This window comes from Planococcus citri, chromosome 2 (assembly GCF_950023065.1).
Source record: "Planococcus citri chromosome 2, ihPlaCitr1.1, whole genome shotgun sequence".
NCBI lineage: Eukaryota > Metazoa > Arthropoda > Insecta > Hemiptera > Pseudococcidae > Planococcus > Planococcus citri.
The window spans coordinates 24,250,639-24,269,392 of record NC_088678.1 but is presented as its reverse complement, the minus strand read 5'-3'; the positions used below and the strand labels follow the sequence as shown (position 1 = coordinate 24,269,392).

Sequence of the window (18,754 nt, the reverse complement as noted above, 5' to 3'; positions counted from 1 at the left end):
ATTAGGATTTGAAAGTAGAATAACGTCAGTTTTAATAAAAGAATTGGGTTTTTCTGATCTCAACATTTTTCAAATTCAATCACAGATTTCTTAAAATTGCAACCCTGCAGAAGAGAACCAAACTGACCCGAGCGAAGCGAGGGCAAAAGCTTTGAAAAGTTTGTAGTTTGCAAAGTAGAACTTCATCAATTTCAATGTAAGGATTTGGTTCAAAAATACGTCGTAGTTAAACCCTAATTTTTTTTTTCATTTTCTCAATATACAGCATTTTCTCCTCTTTACATTGATACAATTACCAGATTTGTAGCTTCAACCTCGCAGAGATATTCAATTGTGTAATTGCATGAGTATACATCAGTTTAATATATCATGTAATCCGCCTACTACTACATACTACCTACTACTGATAAAAAGTAGTAAGTAAACAAAGTTATCAGTAGTTACTGTTTAAGAAAGAGGAAAGAGTATAATTTATTGTTCGTGCAATTAAATTTGCATGTGGTGTATTGTTGTATAATTTTTACGAAACATCTTTGAAGTTTTTTTTTTAATTGTGAAATATTGAAAACGAACGAAAATTGCTACATGAAAATTTAATTTGCAACGTTGAAAATGATCAACGCTGAATATTGAGAAAATTGAAAAAAAAATAGGTGTTACGATGTATTTTTGGTGGATTTTCAATGAAAAGTTCTGAAATTCTGAAAACGGGTCAAAATGCATGAAAATTGAATTTGTCGCGTTGCAAATGATCGAAATTTATTTTTTTTAATACCAAAAAAATAGGAAATTAGATTCCCTTTAAGTAGTGCTTCAAAAATAATTAACAGTTTTTGTGTAAAAATTGAAAAACTGCTCCCTGTACTAGTGGACCTGTTTTCAGTCACTTCAAGATGTCATACACTTTGAATCGCAGTGCGAATAAAATAACCCATTTGAACCAAGTCCGCATCAGCATAAATAGGTAACTTTTCCACTCCACTGATGTGAAATTGCATTTTCTACTGATTGCAAATGTTGAATTAAAAAAAAAAAAAACGAGAACCTTATTTAAGTTTATTTTTTAATTATTGGTGAATCTTGAAGATTCTCTAAATATGTACTTACTGCCTATAAATAATGAAACTAAGTATAATGAATACCTATAGTCTTTTTAGAACGTATAATTATTCTAAAACTGTGTAGGTAAAATATTTTCCCGACTCAGTCATCAGTACTTCAGTAGATACTCAATAAGAATCTCTTCTATCGATACGTTACATCAATTTCCAATCGCTCGGTGCTTCGCATAGCCTTCTATATGGTTTAATTTTTTTTTCAGGATTCTCATATTTTCTCTAGAATATGTGGAAGTGAATTTGAACAGTCATATAAGTTTCCATTCTTATCTGCTCTCGACTACTTCAGACAAATAATCCATAGTTACAGCAAATTCTCTTCAGGTAGGTAAGTCACGTTCATTTTTTTACGAGCTCCTGAACGATTAAAAAATTAAACAAGTGTTAGTGATAAGTTGAATAAATTACCAAATAATGAGGAATGTTTGATTAAGGTGCTTATTTTTTGCAATTTCAGCAAAATTATAAAATTTCAATTTTTTCTACTTGTAGTAGGGTAAATTTTTCCAAATTGAAAAATGAGGAAAATAAGCGAGAAAAAATCTAAAATTTCCGATTTCGCTAAAATTGTAATATACCTATGATGTAGTTCGAGTTGGCATTTATTTAGCCCGCGCCCCTCAACATACAAAAATGTCATCGACTAATAAATTTTCCTGCGCAAGAACAAAATAATATGGTATGTCATTGTGGTATCCAGAGGGGGTGGTTGCTGGTTGCACCATTTATTTCTCATGTTGGAACTTTTGCCTACTTTGTTATTTTAAGGGGCAAATATTTTAGAGAAAAAAAATTGTATTTTCCACATTTTTATTGATATTTTATTTTTTTTAAGTTAAAAACAGGTGGAATTATACTTACTGACTCCTCATATGACAATTGTGTGTTCATGTCCAACTTTCTCGTGCACAGCAATTTGCCTATCTTTTTAATTTCAGGGGCAAAAATTTCAAGCTTTTGGCTTGTACAAAAATTGTTTAAAAATTTCTGCCCCTTAAAATGAAAAAGTAGGCAACCTTCCGAACACAGCAAACGAACGGCAGAACATACACGAATACGTACCAGGAGTCGTTCCTACCCTATGACTCGTTCCTGCGGAGCGAACGCAGGAAGAAACTGGTTTGTGACAATTGTCACCATAAAAATGTGAAAAAATTCACGGTTATTATCCTGAAGTATTTTGACCTTCACACCTAGTTTCAAATCAATCGGTTGAAAATATCCGGAGACAGCGAAAATCCCTTTTAATTTTCAAAAATTCACTAAAAATCCAAAAATGAACTTTAGCTCCTGAAATTTTGACGATTGTTGCATTTTTGAGTGCTCTTTCGAGTATTTTTCTGTCAGTTTGGTAACCTTCCTTGTCAGTTCATTTTATAATTTAATGCGAAATGCTGCAAGTTCTTTCTTGAATGACAATTTTTTCATTCAAATTGTGAATTAGCACGAATCAATTATGAATGAAGCACTACAGATTAAGTTGGATAATTTTTAAAAATTATTGAAAAATATCTACCATTTCTGCAATGTAGTGATGCTTCTCCAGTTGCTTCATACTCATTGCAAGTAGGTAATATGTATACCTATGTATCAGCTGTTAGTCTACACATAGCTGTATTGGGATTCTCGTCTCGCTGATGCGCTCGTATCCACACTCAGCCGAGATCTACCATAATGATCCACGAATCCTTCCTCGTCGAATGCCAGGGTTCTTCTATATATCCCCCAACCGGCGCATATTATGATTGAAAATAGCACAATTAGTGACCCAGTCACAAACACCGCATTCATCAGATATTTTGATTCTTCTTCTTGATTCGGTTGCTGTCGAGTTGTCTGTAATGCTTCCGATTGCCAGGTTACGGTTTCACTTTGGTTAGTGTTATTCCAACCGACGATTTCTCCTTCGTCGGTTGCTTGGATCATTATCAAAGAGGTCAAAAAGCACGAAACGAAAAGTATCACTTTATCAATGTTTATCTTAAACATTGCTAAACACTATACTGATGCGAGAACAATTTTAAAAGTTAAACAAAACTTTTATCGGTTTTAAAACAAACGAACGAATTGAATAGCACGAATTGCACTTGATATTTTAAATATTCGTATTCGAATTTGAATCACTGTGAAGGTACATTAGAAGCTACGATTAAATAGCTGTTGCTGAGTAGATTTTGTGGGCACTAGAAGTAGATATAAATGCGTCATAATTTCTTGGACTTTTTACAGAAAATTTACATCCGAGAATTTATTCTTACAAGGGTTTATACGTGTAAGTCATAAATCAACTTCATTTCTTGTGAGAAGTCATGATTGAAATACAGCATACGTGTAGTAACTACTAGATAGGTTTCATGTTTTTATTATTAAAAATATACCGCGTGTGTGTGTAAATTTATTTGTTCGAGTCGAATGCGGAGGTTTTATCAACACTGTTATCATGTTTTTAATGCGTTTAATTTTTTTTTGAAAAGCCTACTTTTATTTTTTGAGTAGATAATTTTTAAAATTAAAAGGTGTGATTTCGAACGAGGTACGCTTCCGATAAGAACGGGACCTTGAAATCACAGTAACCAAAATTTCAACTGCTTAAATTGATCTTACGTTTTTTTGGAGAATTAAAATAAATTCCAACCTTACCGTTTTTGGTAATTTACGATTTTTAATCGCAATCTTTTAAAGCACCAAAAATTAGCTGGAAAAAATGAAAAATTATATTTCTCCATCCAAATGACGTCCACGCTCAAAAATTCTGAAAATCTGCTCAATTAGGTACAAATTTTTATCAAAAAATCGAAGTGAAGTTTTTTCGAATTCTCGATTTAAAAAACTTCAGTGATTACGATAAAATCACGTTTTTTTTTCTTAAAGGGCTGAAATGCAAACCGACGACAATAAGTCTGTTTGCCTAATTCAAACTCTTTAAAAAAATATGTATTTTCATGTTAATCTTTGGAATTCTTAAAACAGAGAATACGAGAAAAATCAGGCAAATTTTTTGATATGATAATCAGCATAAAAATATTCACTTTATCGTTAGACTTGATAGTTGAAAAATCTCAAATTTTCAAAAAATTCCAAAAACAATATCTTAGATTTGGAGTTTTCAAAGTTTTAAATATTTTACAATCATCAGTGTTTATTTATCTGGGCAATCACTATATTATGTAAGCTATTAACAACTTTCTCAACTTTTGAAGCCAAAAATCTGTTTCACTATATCTATGATTTTCCCAATTTTTGTTATCGAAATATGGAAATCTGGAAGGATGATGTCTGAAATTTTATCCAGATTCCAGTTTTGTCGGCAAAATCGTTCATGTACCTAAGTATCCATTCTCAAATTTCTTATTTTTTTAAAAAAGCTTATTTTGCCCTAGTTTTGCTCAGGCTAAATCGTTGTAACTTTTCATATCAAAATTACTGCTGTTTTGCGTTTTGAAATTACAAATTTTGAAAAGCTTTTGCCTTCGCTTCGCTCATCGGGTCAATTTGGTTGTCTTTTTCTCGCTTAAAATTTCAAGAAACCATTGATGAAATTTTTAAAAAGTTGAGATCAGAAAAAACCGAATTCTTGCATTAAAATTGATGTTGTTTTACTTTTCGAATTATTACAAATTTTCAAAAACTTTTGCCTTCGCTTTGCTCGGGCTATTTAAAGATACTGCTTTAAACGATTTCAAGAATTATGCGAATCTATACCATAAAAAGTCCAGAAATACACACTTTTGATACAACAGTGTTCAGCACGTTAAAATTTTGATAATTGTCGGCAACGTTACAATTTTTTGGATGCTAAATGTCGTGATGCTATCCCCCACTACTTTAAACTTGAATATCTACTCTCTTTTTTCACTCAGCTTGGGAATTTTCAGTCGAGTAAGTTGAGAATTTTATGGTTTTTGCGCCCCCTCCCTCAAGCGAAACCACTTCGCCACGTTCCTGATTGAAAATCCGAGGTGACGAGTTGAAACAAGTATTTTTTTACAAGTTGAAAAAATCTCAAATTTTCAAAAAAATTCTAAAATCGTCAATTTTTGCATCAGATTGCTCGAAACTTTGCCTATCCTCTAAAGTCGACCCTTCAAATCGATTGCTACCATTTTCGGACCGATCTGGAACCTCTAGTAAAAATTGACTGTTCTCCAGCAATTTCAAAACGCCCTAGAAGGTGCTGCAATCAACTTCGGCAGCTGAAAAGTTGGTTCTGAGGTCTTGGTAACATGCTCTTTCCATTGAGCCAAATTCAGCTTGATCAGAGTTGATGAATTATATGTAGAGGTTTCTTTTCTTCGTTAGTTTGGAATCAAAACTCTCTTTTGCCGAAAATTTTGGTAAACTGTAGGTAGTAGGTACCTACCAAAATCCGTGAAAAAAAGGGAAAACATTTTTTAGTAATAAAAGTGAGTTTTGATTCTAATCTACTCAACTTTGAGTTTTATGTTCAAAGAACTACAAAAAAATCCAAAATTTTTAGATCATTATCTAAGTATAAGGTTTACTTTTAGAAATTTAGCTTGAAAAGCTCATCGCACTGCAAAAAGTAAGTAAGATGAAATAGGCTCTTTTTAGTCTAATTATGAGCGAACTTTCATTTAGTAGGTATCGCCCTGTTCGTGTTAATCTCAATTTTCTCAAATCTGATAAAGTTTTCGTTTTTTGTATATGAAACGTCTCATTTTCTATACTCGTACTAGTTCAGTGGCAAACTGTAAGTAAGCGGCAAATTATGATAAAGCTTTGAAATTTGGTATGATGCGAACAAGGACACCAAAAGAAAATTTTTAAGCCCGAGAGACAATCGCCAAGTCCCATAGGAGGGGAATGGGGGTGATTTGGGGGAGGGTTCAACCCCCCATTTTTCCAAATGGGGCTAACGGGGCGATATTGGTGTCAATTCCATATGATTGAACCCCGCTGAGTTCGAAAATACCATTACTTTCAAAATCTGAGGAAGAGGCATGCCTCAAATTTGAGATTTTCTGAGTAAAGTTTTTGCATTTTTCTCAAAAATACCCCAAAATTACAGTTATTCGAGCCTAGACGACACGCTGACCTTCCATTGACATTCTTATGGTCATTTTCGGATTCTACGGGTCAATTACAATGCGAATCGACCATCAATACTTTCGCATACCTCTACCGTGCGTGTACAGAAGGGTCTAAAGGGGTTAAAAATTGGCGTTTTTTCGGCATTTTCTCGCAAAAATCGGAGTTTTTAAACTGTGGACCGGATACAATCAGCGGGAGAAGGTTCTAATGTCGATTTTCGAATACTACAAAGCAAATGCCATCGAATAAGACTCGGAGGCACTTTTTTACACCTCTCCTGGGAGGTAGTAGAGGCATGCCTTTTCCTCAGATTTTGAAAGTAATGGTATTTTCGAACTCAGCGGGGTTTAATCATATGGAATTGACACCAATATCGCCCCGTTAGCCAAATGGGGGGTTGAACCCTCCCCCCCAAATCACCCCCATTCCCCTCCTATGGGACTTGGCGATTGCCTCCCGGGCTTAAAAATTTTCTTTTGGTGCCCTTGTTCATCGTACCAAATTTCAAAGCTTTATCATGATTTGCCACTTACTTACAGTTTGCCACTGAACTAGTACTAGTAGAAAATGAGACGTTTCATATACAAAAAACGAAAACTTTATCAGATTTGAGAAAATTGAGATTAACACGAACAGGGCGATACCTACTAAATGAAATTTTGCTCATAATTAGACTAAAAAGAGCCTATTTTATCTTACTTACTTTTTGCAGTGCGATGAGCTTTTCAAGATAAACTAAAAGTAAACCTTATAGAATAATGATCTAAAAATTTTGGATTTTTTTGTTGTTCTTTGAACATAAAACTCAATGGGGGGGTTGAACCCTCCCCCCCAAATCACCCCCAATCCCCTCCTATGGGACTTGGCGATTGCCTCCCGGGCTTAAAAATTTTCTTTTGGTGTCCTTGTTCATCATACCAAATTTCAAAGCTTTATCATAATTTGCCGTTTATCGCCCAAAATATACATTTTGCCACTGAACTATACTAGGGAGTAGATAAATAAGAAACCAAAAACACCGCGTGATTGTGTAATATGGAAGTATTAGGTATAATAATGAAAAAAATATGAATTAAGAAATATCTCTATTATCTGTCAATAAAATTAATTACCTATTTACCTAATTAAAAATTGAAGTTTGTACCCATCGGCATATGGTACCGAATAAATTAGGAACATGGTGTTCTATAGGTAGATATTCGCGAAAAATTATAAACCACTCGTGATTTTAGAAGTTATGATTAGAGCCCCGCCAGTATCGATATACTTATTATCGATAATTCGATACTAATGCACATATTTGAAATGTTTGCAACTTTGTTGTTTTTTTTTCAAATTTTTGTACTTTTTACCAAGCGCTACGTTTCTTTTTTATGAAATTTAATGAATTTTCATTTTTTTGCATCTTTTTATTTAAAAATGTAGGTATCGATTTTGAAAAAACTATCGCAAGTACTGATCGATACTTCGGAAGTAGGTACACGATTTTTCGTAGCTCATAGTTTCATTTCAATGTGATAAGTCTTAATTAGTTACCTGCTGTATTCGCGACTCGTGTATCTCAAGTCGAGTTTGTATTTCTATCGACGTGAATAAAATTTATTTTTTGTGACAAATTTAAATATTACTGTAGTGATTTCACAAGTTTTGTGGATCATTGCTTGTCACTAACTATGGCTGTTCTGGCGAAGTAATATTTTGAATTATTATAGGTATTTTGTACCTATATTATTAACTAAAGACAGTGTTATAAATTGTTAATCAGTGAATTACCGGTTTTCGCGCTTTTTTTTAAATCTCTAACTATTCAGTCTTGACACGATTAATGATGGGTAATGCGATACGTGCCATAACATTATATCTGATTTTATGCGTCGTGGTTGGTTATGTTGTTTCACAAAATGAACCGAGCGTATATACAAACAGTAATTTGGCGTGCGGCCAGTCGATAGCTCTGGGGGAATCAGTTACATTTTCCTGCGTGGTTGAAAATATTGGTGGATACAATGTGTCATGGGAGAAAATGAAGTCACCTTATGCTGAGGCTAAATCGATTTCAACGAATACCACTCTCAATATAAAAGATGATAGATTCAAGGTATATTTTGGTGATGTTGGTGAGGATACAACGGCAACGTATAATTTGAGACTGAACGATGTTGTACCGTCGGACTTGGGTTCTTATGAGTGCTACATTGAGCTCAACCAAGGAGTACTACATTACCTTAAAGTTGATTGTGATTTGGAGAGTTTAAATGAAACAGTAGTCGACGAAGGCGAAGACGTTACCATTGACTGCTACCTAAGTGGTGGGCCTAGACCACCAGTCAACATTACACGCACTGATAGGGGCTCTTCTCCAGGCAGAAAGCGTTTTCACATCGGAAATGCGTGGAAGATTGAAAATGTTACTATAGAAGATGAAGGAAATTATCGTTGCAATACCAAGAAGTCTGGATCAATGATTAACACGAATTTCAGAATTCTCGTTCGCAGCAATAAACCGACAATTGAATTTTGTACGATGAATATAACTTATAAACCCAAGTTCAGTGCTGAGTTTGCTTGTGCAATAAATTCAATCTTCGCATTCGAGGCTAAGTTGTATATGAACGGAGAAGATGTTTCGTCTTCCTGGTTGAAGGATGATTCGCAAGACTCATCGGGCAAAGGACTACAAAGAACTAAATTTCATATTGAATCTGATGAGGTAAAATATGGTTATTATATGGTTAGAGTTCGAAATCCAAGAGGCGATGAAAATAGTACTGTTTTTTCGGTTCTCGATACAGCTCCACAAATGGTTTCCGTTCCTCATTCGTTTTGGATGGATTATTTTTGGATTACTGCGTGGAATGCCTTAATTATAATTTTGATCGGTGGAATAGTATACTGTTACAAAAATAAAGATGAACTGAAGCAAAGGTATTGTATCAGAGCTTATAGCGTGAAGGAAGTACTCTACATAACCTACATGTAAACTAAAACTGTATATACATATAGGTACTTAGGCCTAGTCTAAAGTAAAAAATATTTGCTCTATTGTAAAGTAAGCTGAAATATCAATTAACTACCTAGGTATGTCATTTTTGGCATTTTCAAGAGAAATATTCAATCAAACGATAAAAAAGGAGGCCTGTACAGGGCTGTAAGGTAATTTATGTTGGTAAATTACGGTGATATTTTACCGTATTTTACGGTATTTTACCAAAAGTTTATTACCGTATTTTACCATAATTTACCAAAAAGCCAAATTATCACTTTTTTTTTATCTTTCCTTCATAAATTTCCAAATTTCCATGGAAATTTATGATTTGAAAGTTACCAAAAATTTTCCCCATACTTAAATTTCCAAAAAATGTCCACGGAAAATTTTCTATAATCTATAGTATCTCACATCCAAAACAGATGAAAATTTACTTCAGAGGAAGGTCAGAACTCAGAAGTTCAGAACTTCGAAGTCAAACTACAAAAAATAACTCTTCATATTCAAATTAGTAAAATACCATAAATACCGTAAAATACCGTATTTTACCGCCGTATTTTACCAACGAATAAATTACGGTAATTTAACAGCCCTGGGCCTGTATGATGGTCGTTTGAACAACAAAAAGTGCTATACCTACCAACGGAAATTTAGATAATAAGTATGTACCTAGTTAGAACGAACGTGCGACCAATTTTTTTTTTAAATTTATTGTTTTGATTATTTTTGCACTGACAATGAGACTGTCAAATACCTTTACCTACCTACTTAATATCAATGAGATTTATCAAAAAGTTCATTCAGGTCATTTAAAAAATGAATTTTAAACTTCTCTAAAATAATTATTGTAAACAATGGCAAGTGGGAAAAATGTTTGTAAAAAAATGGTGTAGGTGTGTGTGTGTAAGTACATATATGTAGGTACTGTATATGATGAAAATTCAAACATTTTCATAGGTAGATTGTAATTCTATTCACAAGTCCGAATTTTTGCTTTTTACGTTTCTGTTAGTCATAATAAATAAAATCATATCTAATCATAAAGTAACTTTTATACACAAATATGGAGTATTACGCATATTTAGTAATCAGATAAATTACACATAATTGAAGTTTGTTTCAAGTTTTAATAAAAAATACTACGTATGTATCTAATATGTAAATTCATTTCTCGAGTTCAATTTCGCTAATTTGACCACAGATTTGATACCAGCATGAGAAATGACTACTTATAAATATAATAAAACACGTTATTTGAGATTTTAAACTGGTCAAGAAATACACATCACAGCTCGTCACCTTTGATTTGCAATTAACCTGCCCTAATCAATTAAGGGTGTCGAACTTATGTCATGATCAGGGCTCGGATTTTTATGCTGGAGCATATTTTTTGTATGCATAGAGGAGAGGGAACTTTCAATTATCTCCACGATTCATAAAATTTCTAGTAGGTAAAATTAGCCTAATTCGTTAGAGCATATTTTATTATATTTTCATCAAAAAAACATATTTTTAAGGGAATTCTTCACAGGGACGGACATAAAGCATTCAGAGAGGACCTAGTGCACTTAAAGGAGACTTTAACCCACCACCCCTAACTTACAAAAATGTCATTGACTAATAAATTTATTTTTCCTGCGCCAGAACGAAATATGGTATCGCATTGGGATATCCAGAGGGGGTGCATAGAGGTTGCACCATTAATTTCTCATGTTGAGAATTTTGCCTACTTTTTTATTTTAAGGGGCAAACATTTTGTTAAAAATTTGTAAGTAATTTCTACATTTATCGATTCTTCATTTTTTTAAATTAAAAAAAAAATTAAAAACGGGTGGAATCATTGTGACTCCTCACTGACAATTGTGTGTCCAATTGTCCATGTCCAACTTGCTCTTGCACAGCAATTTGCCTATCCTTTTAATTTAACTCATTTAAGGGGCAAAAAATTTCGAGCTTCTGGTCTGTACAATTATTTTTTAAATTCTGCCCCTTAAAATAAAAAAGTAGGCAACTTTCTACACACAGCAAATGAACTCCACAACATACACTCATGTGTACCAGGAGTTGTTACTATACCCTATCACTCATTCCTGTGGAGCAATTGCAGGAAGAAACCAGTTTGTGACAATTGTCACCATGTTAGAGTCGGCAGGTTAAGGACTTCCATCAATGCCTGGTGATTTACCACCTCCTCATTGATGTTTTGGGCAGATAAACAAAGAGTAAATAAACAAGTCGTGAATATCATGAAAGATATCAAAAAGGGAAACTATATTGTTTGTAAATAAACAATTAGATACTTAAGGTTAAACAAAGATAAATAAAGCAGGGTTGGGCATCTACGCGTAGAATAGCTTATTCTACATTTTGGTGTAGAATATGTAAAATTTGATGTAGAATGTGTAGAATGTGTAGAATGTGTAAAATACGGTGTAGAATGCGTAGAATGCAGCAAAATCACCCATCTGAAAGCCAAAAACTTGTTTATTTAGCAAAAATGCGCCTTGAAAAATAAAAGTTCAACTTTTTTGTTCAGCAAATGAAATGTGAAGTGTGAATTTGGATTTTCTTTTTTTTAATTATGTAAACTGATTATAAATTAAATGATGAGAAAAATAAAACTTTTTCGGAAAAAAATTGTCTGCACATTCATTCTACGCATTCTACATTTTTTCCAGGTTATTCTACACGTGCTATTCTACGCATAGAATGTCCATGTATTCTACATGGTGTATTCTACAGCACAACCCTGAAATAAAGTATGAGCATGAACAAAGGAAAATAAAGGTTAAAACAAAGGAAAAGAAAGAAGAAGAGAACGAGCACTGCCTTACCAAATCCTATATCATTATGCACCAGTCACAAGAGTACATGATAACAAGAGCACCCACGCTCTTTGGCATGAAGAATCCTAAAGGAAGCTCACATGGTAATAGGTAAACTTTGACAGCTTAAAGCAGAATAAAAATTCCTAGATCTTCCTATAGATGGCGCAGGAGAAAACGGTTTCTACCAGTTGAGTGGTAGTTTTTCAGCATTTTTCTACCTTTACAGGCATTTTAAAGGGAATTTTTCGCGTGTTTAGAGAACATATTATTATGTTTACAGCAGTTTTTAGCGAATCTGCTCAATTTTAAGTTTTTGTATCATATTTGGCAATTTTTTCATTTTTTTCCCGCGAAATTTGTAAAACTGGAACTATTTTTTTCGCCGCATAACATGCAACACATGGTCATGCATTTTTCAGTTCTTGTTGGTTTTTTGATTTCACGATGAAATAAAAAGCTCTGTTTTACATTATTTGTTCGTGAATTCTTGCTATTGCTCGGCAATATTGGTAAAATCGTCTTGGAATTTATTTTCCCTGTAAAACATTACCAATGTCGTTTAGGAATATTTTGATATTTTTAGGGATTTAGGTTTTTTTTAGGGAAAGAGTATCCGAGCCTCGGTCATGAATGTCATGGTTAAATTTTCAACAGCCCAAGTCGATTACAACGTCCTCCAGAGCAATTTGAAATTTGCTGGAGAGAGCCTACGGTGCAGTAGGCTCTAGATTAGCCCAAAAAATGAGTTTCAGATTTTTATTTCTATACCTACTTTTTATGTTTATTGTAGAAAATTAATTTATGTACTTACTTACTAATGGGCTATTTTTGTCATTTTCAAAAATTCGCCAAAAATAACTGCGGTAGCTTGAAATCTGGTTCTGAAGTCTGGGTGACATGAGTCAAATTTCAGTAACTTACAATCGAAGTGGACGAATTGTAAAGGTTTCCTGTCGACGAAGTCTATAGCAAAAATTTTTCATGTGAGCATCATGCACTGTTGTACTCAGGATGAGTTGTCTACTCACAAATTTGAAGGAGTGCCATTCATTAGATATGCTCCCTGTTGTATTTTTTAAAAAGTACATATCTAATAAACAACTAAAATGAGGTAGGTAAGGTAGGTAGCCCGTAATAATACATATGAAATATTGGGAGCCTCAGTTTCAAAATATTTTCAGTTTGGCTTACCTACGTACGCATTTTTCACACGCATTTTATGTAAGCTTATCGTCATCAGTCAATACACTCCTCATCTACATTATGATATTTTGCTTATGAAAAAAACTCTCGTGATACCTGTGCCTGTTTTTTAGAAAAATTAAGTAATGAATAAAACATGATAATTTTGTAGAACTTTTTTATTAAATAACATAAAATATATTCATTAAGGTATGACTAAATTTCTAAAAAATTAAAAATACTACAGCTCTAAGAATACGATTCTGTATTTGGCGCATAAAAAGTGAATTTTGTTGCCTGTATACTGTTTGGAACATTTTGAGTTTCAATGTAAAGAATACACAATAAAAATTAGAAAACCGATCAACTGTATAAATACAAAATTATGCATCGAAATAGACCTACTGCTTGAATTAGTCCCAATTTGGGCTAATTGCACATTTGTTTTTTCAGAACCAGGCGCACAGTTATAATCATCATAATCGCTGTTAGTGATCGACGTAATTTCTAAAATCAATAAAGCGTCGGGCCCGAATCCATTAGTTAAATTATGGTTTTTATAATGTCCGTCATTTTCCAAACTTTGATTTCCTTTTGACCAAAAAGTGTTTGGTGAAAATTGTTCATCTCTATTTACTTCGCAGTATAAAAAAACTGTTGAATTTACAGGTGCTTCTACTTTGAATTCTCTTGCGATGATGGAAGAATCTTGATTTTCATCATTCGAATTATTCTTGCTCGCAGTTAGATGTATAAGTTTTATGTAAATACCTGAAGTACTCGTAGCGGTGCAATTATAAGTACTGTAATCGCTTTCGTTGACGTTTGAGATTTTTAGAGCTGCTACAGACATCGACGAAGAATTATTAATATCGTGAAAAATTTCACGGTGGTCTTGGTCGTCTGTCAAGATTTCATCTCCTTTTGACCAAATGATGTTGTATTTAACTGATTTCTTCGCCTTTGTGATGCAGTATAAATAGGCTGTAGATCCCAGAGGTGCGTTTACTTGAGATTTTATTGCAGTTATCAAAGGTTCTGCATTTTTGGAGGATGCTTGGTTTTTGTTAGCACTGGCTGCGGATGAGACTGATGTAGAACACCACAAAAATAGCGCAATAAAGCACAGTAGACCGATTTTGGTGTGCATTGTTGCTGCGATTGAGTATTTCACTTCACTATAACGAAACAGAACGATTTGAATAAAATTTTTAATTTAACGCGCAATTGTTGATGAAAGTTTGGTAAAGTTCACTATATACGATAGGTACAAAAAATCAACAAAATTATAGACGTATGGCCGAACTAATACCGCCACTGAAAGGAATCAACTGTGGGATTGTAATTTTGAACGTTTTATTTTATACCTATGTACTTTAAGGGGTTCTTACCAAGTGCAATAGAAATTAATTGAATGAGTAATTCTATGTGTAATAAATTTTCTTTTCACAAGGGGAAAATTTCGATGAGTTGTACCTATCAGATCATTTATACTTTTTGATAAAATTATGGCGAAGCTTCCAATCTTTGCATCAAATTCTGTAGAATTGGATGATTAGTAACGCCTTATGTTTATGTTATGATGCGAATGTTCTGCTCATTATCGATCATCAAGAGATGATTCAACCGAGTGTTTTTCATTTTCATAAGAAGGAGGGTTTTCAATTACGTCGGGTAAAACAAAAATTTTGAACTTTACTTATAGGGTGTCCACTGTCCAGATAAATTACGAAACGTGGGTTTTCTCAAAAGAACAACACATGGAATGAATGTTCTAATTTTTTGAGTCAGCAAGTGAACAGTTGAAGATTTAAGTGGTCAATTGGCTGGGTCGACTTTGACTTTTTTTTTGTAAAATCAAAGAGTGGATTCGATAAAAATGAGTGGGGGACCTCAAAAGACTGTAGGAAAAAGCTCAAATGGCAAAAAGTGTTTAGTTGGCTGAAATTTTTGAAGCACAAAAAATTCACTCGGTCATTATTTTGCAGACAATGCTCTAAAATATCAGAGAAAACGCATTTTGATTTTTCAAGTTGCACAATAAAGAGCTTGGAAGTGGGGTCTAAAAACTCTCTAAACTTCAAAATGGTAGGGGCTAAAAAAAATTTAAGTGGATACTCTTTTCACTTTAAATTTATGTTTCCTTCAACTGGCCAGTTACACAATGAGGCACTAATGACTCCATAAAAGGTGTGGTTTCTGGACAAATTCAACACAAAAATGGCTACGTAAGCGTCATAAAATAGCATAAAGGAGACCATTTCATCCCCATTCAGGCAAAACACCCATCCAATTTCAAATAAAATTGAGCTGTTATAGAATTATTCAAAAGCGACCGTGTGACCTATCAAAATGGGTTAAAATTTTACAAGAAATTCAAATATCCTGTCAAAAATACTTTTTGCGCAATTTTGAAGAATTTTGAGTTCAGAATTGGGTTATGATATTTGGGATTTCCGAACAAGTGTCAAGCGACATATCAAAATGGGTTAGAATATCAACAGCAATTCAAATATTTCAACGAAAATATTTTTTGTACGTTTTTAAAGAATTTTCAGCCCGAAATTGACTGTGATATGATTTTTTGAGATTTTTGAAAAATTTCATCTTTAAATTAGGTTGATTTTTAGAAATTATTTCAACCATTCTAAAAATTGACTCAATTTCTGGCTCAGAGTTTTTTAAAAAAGTGTTCAAGAAATAGTGAGATTGTTGGATTTTTGGGTTTTTTATTGAACTTCTAATCGAAATACATCACATCATTTTTGACTTGAAATTCTTCAAAAGAATTCAAGAAAAAAGTTATGATATAGAAATGTTCATTTTTCTGTCCAATTTTAATCTATTTTCATTGGTTACGTTTCGAAAATACCTGGAATTGTGATTTGATTTGGGGCTCAAAATTTTTCAGAAATGCTCAAAAATTATTTTCATCTGTAATATTTGAAATTTTCGAGAAATTTTAACCAATTTTGAAAGGTTGCATGGGATATTTTTCAAAAATCCTGAAAATCATGACAAAATTTTGAGTTGGAAAATCTTTTAAATTGCTTATAAAATCATTTTCGCCTGCTGATCATTATTTATTTTTGAATCTTTTAGTTATTTTTGAAAACGGGCAGCTGTTCTGGAGTTGAAATTTTACTTACAGTAATTTTTTCAAGATTTGCTTACCTACCACTATAACATGTTGATTTTAAACTACTGTAAAGCCTGCAGAAATAATCAAAAAAATTCTACAGAAACTGTTAAAAAGTGTACAGGTTCCTACATTTTTATGCATCCAACCATAAAATTCAACGACTGTTCGCTTTAAATTCGGTGGGTTGACGTAATTCCCATGTGAGTTTTAATAGAGAACATTTTAGATAAATTGTCCGTTCCCTGTATCCCTGATGTACTGTCGTAATTACTCTCGTTATCATTTCAAACATTGTGTAGAGCGTACGCAATTGACATACGCCCTAACTCATTGCCTCTGACCTCAATTTGCTAGGTGATATCATGGGACTTTATCGATATAAACGAAATGATGGAAATCGGTATCAGAAAAAAAATGATTCACGTACGTGGAAACGTAAAAAAAAAAATCAATCTCACTTGGTGTGTTATAAATTACATACCTTTTCCGTAAATCGATGATTGATTAAGTATACAGAGCTTTTGCTTTTGAAAATCAATCTACCTATAGGTGTTACCTAATTCTTTTCAACACTAATCAATCATTTAGATTAAAAAAAAAAAAACTTCATCATAATTTTTCAGATTTCCCTCAAAATTATGCATTGAAAATTTAGAATTTTCATTATTTTATCAGATAGAGGAAAATGGGGAAGGACGTCAATGATTGATATGAGATATTACGTCAAATTCACTGGAATAATGGAATTTTAATTCGATAATCTGCTTATATAGTTATTGTAGGTATGCATTACTCGTTCAGAATATTGCGAGTTCTGGCGCAAAATTTCTTATTCAATCGATAAAAATAGTAAAAGATCAGAATCATTTATGATTTGTTCATTTCCAATGAATTTTTACAAGCGGAAATAAAAATACCAATTCAATGTGTAAGTAAGGTAGGTGTTTCAGTGATCTCATAATATCGTGATTTTTCTTCAGAAAAGCGTTCATTGTTTGGGGGGGGGGGATATTTTAAATTCAATGTTTGAGAATTTCGTCATTTTCATTTCTTATTCTTGTTTCTCATCGCCATTTCATTCGATAAGTACTCAGTTGAACTTCTGAGACAGTATGCTCCAAAATTTCAACCATACTACTGAATTTTTTGATTTTGGATGAATTTTTGCTTCATTAAAAATCCTGAAGAGGTATTAAAAAGTCGGAACCCTTGAAAGGTGCGTCTACAGCAGCCTTCAGATGTGCATGCCTAATTTCAGCCTCTTACCTAATTTAGGGAAAGTTCCAGCAATAACACAAAAATTAAAAACCGATGAAAAAAGATACAAAAATACTTACTTACTCGTACATTTTTTCGCAGCTGAGAAAGGGGTAGGCAAAGGTTGAAAAGTTAAAACCCCAAAAGGCATTTCTAGAGCACCGTCTGAATGTGAAGGTCAAATTTCAGCCTCTCAGGTAAATTTGATAAGGTTCCAGCGTGCGATGACACAAAATCAAAAACCTTAAAAAAGGCTGGAAACCCCGTTTTTTTTCTCTTTAATGTCAGCCAAGGGCCTTTTTTAAGAGATTTATGATTTTGTGCCATCGCTCACTGGAACCTACCCAAATTGATCTAATAGTTCTAACACTTTTACATTGCCATTCAAAGAGTGCCTTAAGTAATATCTTTAAAAATGTTGAAAATAAGCCAAAGTTCAATTTTTAGCTACGTAAATTGATTTCCATGCTTTCTGGAGAAATTTTGAAATTCTGGAAAAATTGAAAATCAGACTGGAGGCTCCAAAATAATCGGAAGAAGTGAAATTTCGGTTGCGAGAGTTGATAATTCGATTAGATATAATATGCATATTTCCCATTATTAAATCGTAAGTGCCCAATTGAAAATAACATCAAGATACATTCGTGAAAATCGTGATTATTTATAAAATCAAAAAATGAAACAAATCACAAAAGTTAGCATACCAATGAACTTGATACTAGAAAAATAGCTCGAGTGTATTGAAGAAGAAGGAACAGGAACACTTTTGGATAATTTCATGCTTGCTGTAAAATTCGTGGCTAATTAATGCCATTGAGTTGGCAGTACAATTATAAGTGCCATAATCAGATTCCTGAACCGAGTTGATTTTCAAATTTGTTTCGTGTATGATATCCTGATCGTCCATTTCATTTTCAATTGTATAATGTGAACCGTTTTTCAAAGTTGTGTTTCCTCTTGACCAAGTGATATTGACATTCATAGCCGGCTTCGTTTGGTTCACCTTGCATTTCAGAGTAACTGAATTATGTAGAGCCGATTTCACTTCGGGCTCGTTTACAATCATTCCTACCGCTGGGTTAAATGCAGGTTTTGGGCTTTTTATGGCACCGTCAACTTCATAGACGAGTGAGTACAGCAGCAACATGGAAGCCAAACACACTATTCCGAAACGGCACATTTTCACTGA

At 33.2% G+C, this 18,754-nt stretch overlaps 2 protein-coding genes and 1 long non-coding RNA gene across 3 annotated transcripts in view; all 3 read right to left on the bottom strand.

Annotated features, from left to right (window-relative positions):
* The window catches only part of LOC135835115 (uncharacterized), a 473,170-nt gene that overhangs the window by 369,259 nt on the left and 85,157 nt on the right, over positions 1 to 18,754 (bottom strand). The gene's annotated exons all lie outside the window — the stretch shown is intronic.
* The window catches only part of LOC135835114 (G-protein coupled receptor moody), a 267,377-nt gene that overhangs the window by 209,298 nt on the left and 39,325 nt on the right, over positions 1 to 18,754 (bottom strand). The gene's annotated exons all lie outside the window — the stretch shown is intronic.
* Positions 1,043 to 3,602, bottom strand: LOC135835135 (uncharacterized). The gene is made up of 2 exons (XR_010556826.1): positions 2,635 to 3,602; positions 1,043 to 1,475 (listed from the first exon to the last, which is right to left on the bottom strand). It is a non-coding gene; the product is annotated as an uncharacterized LOC135835135 (long non-coding RNA).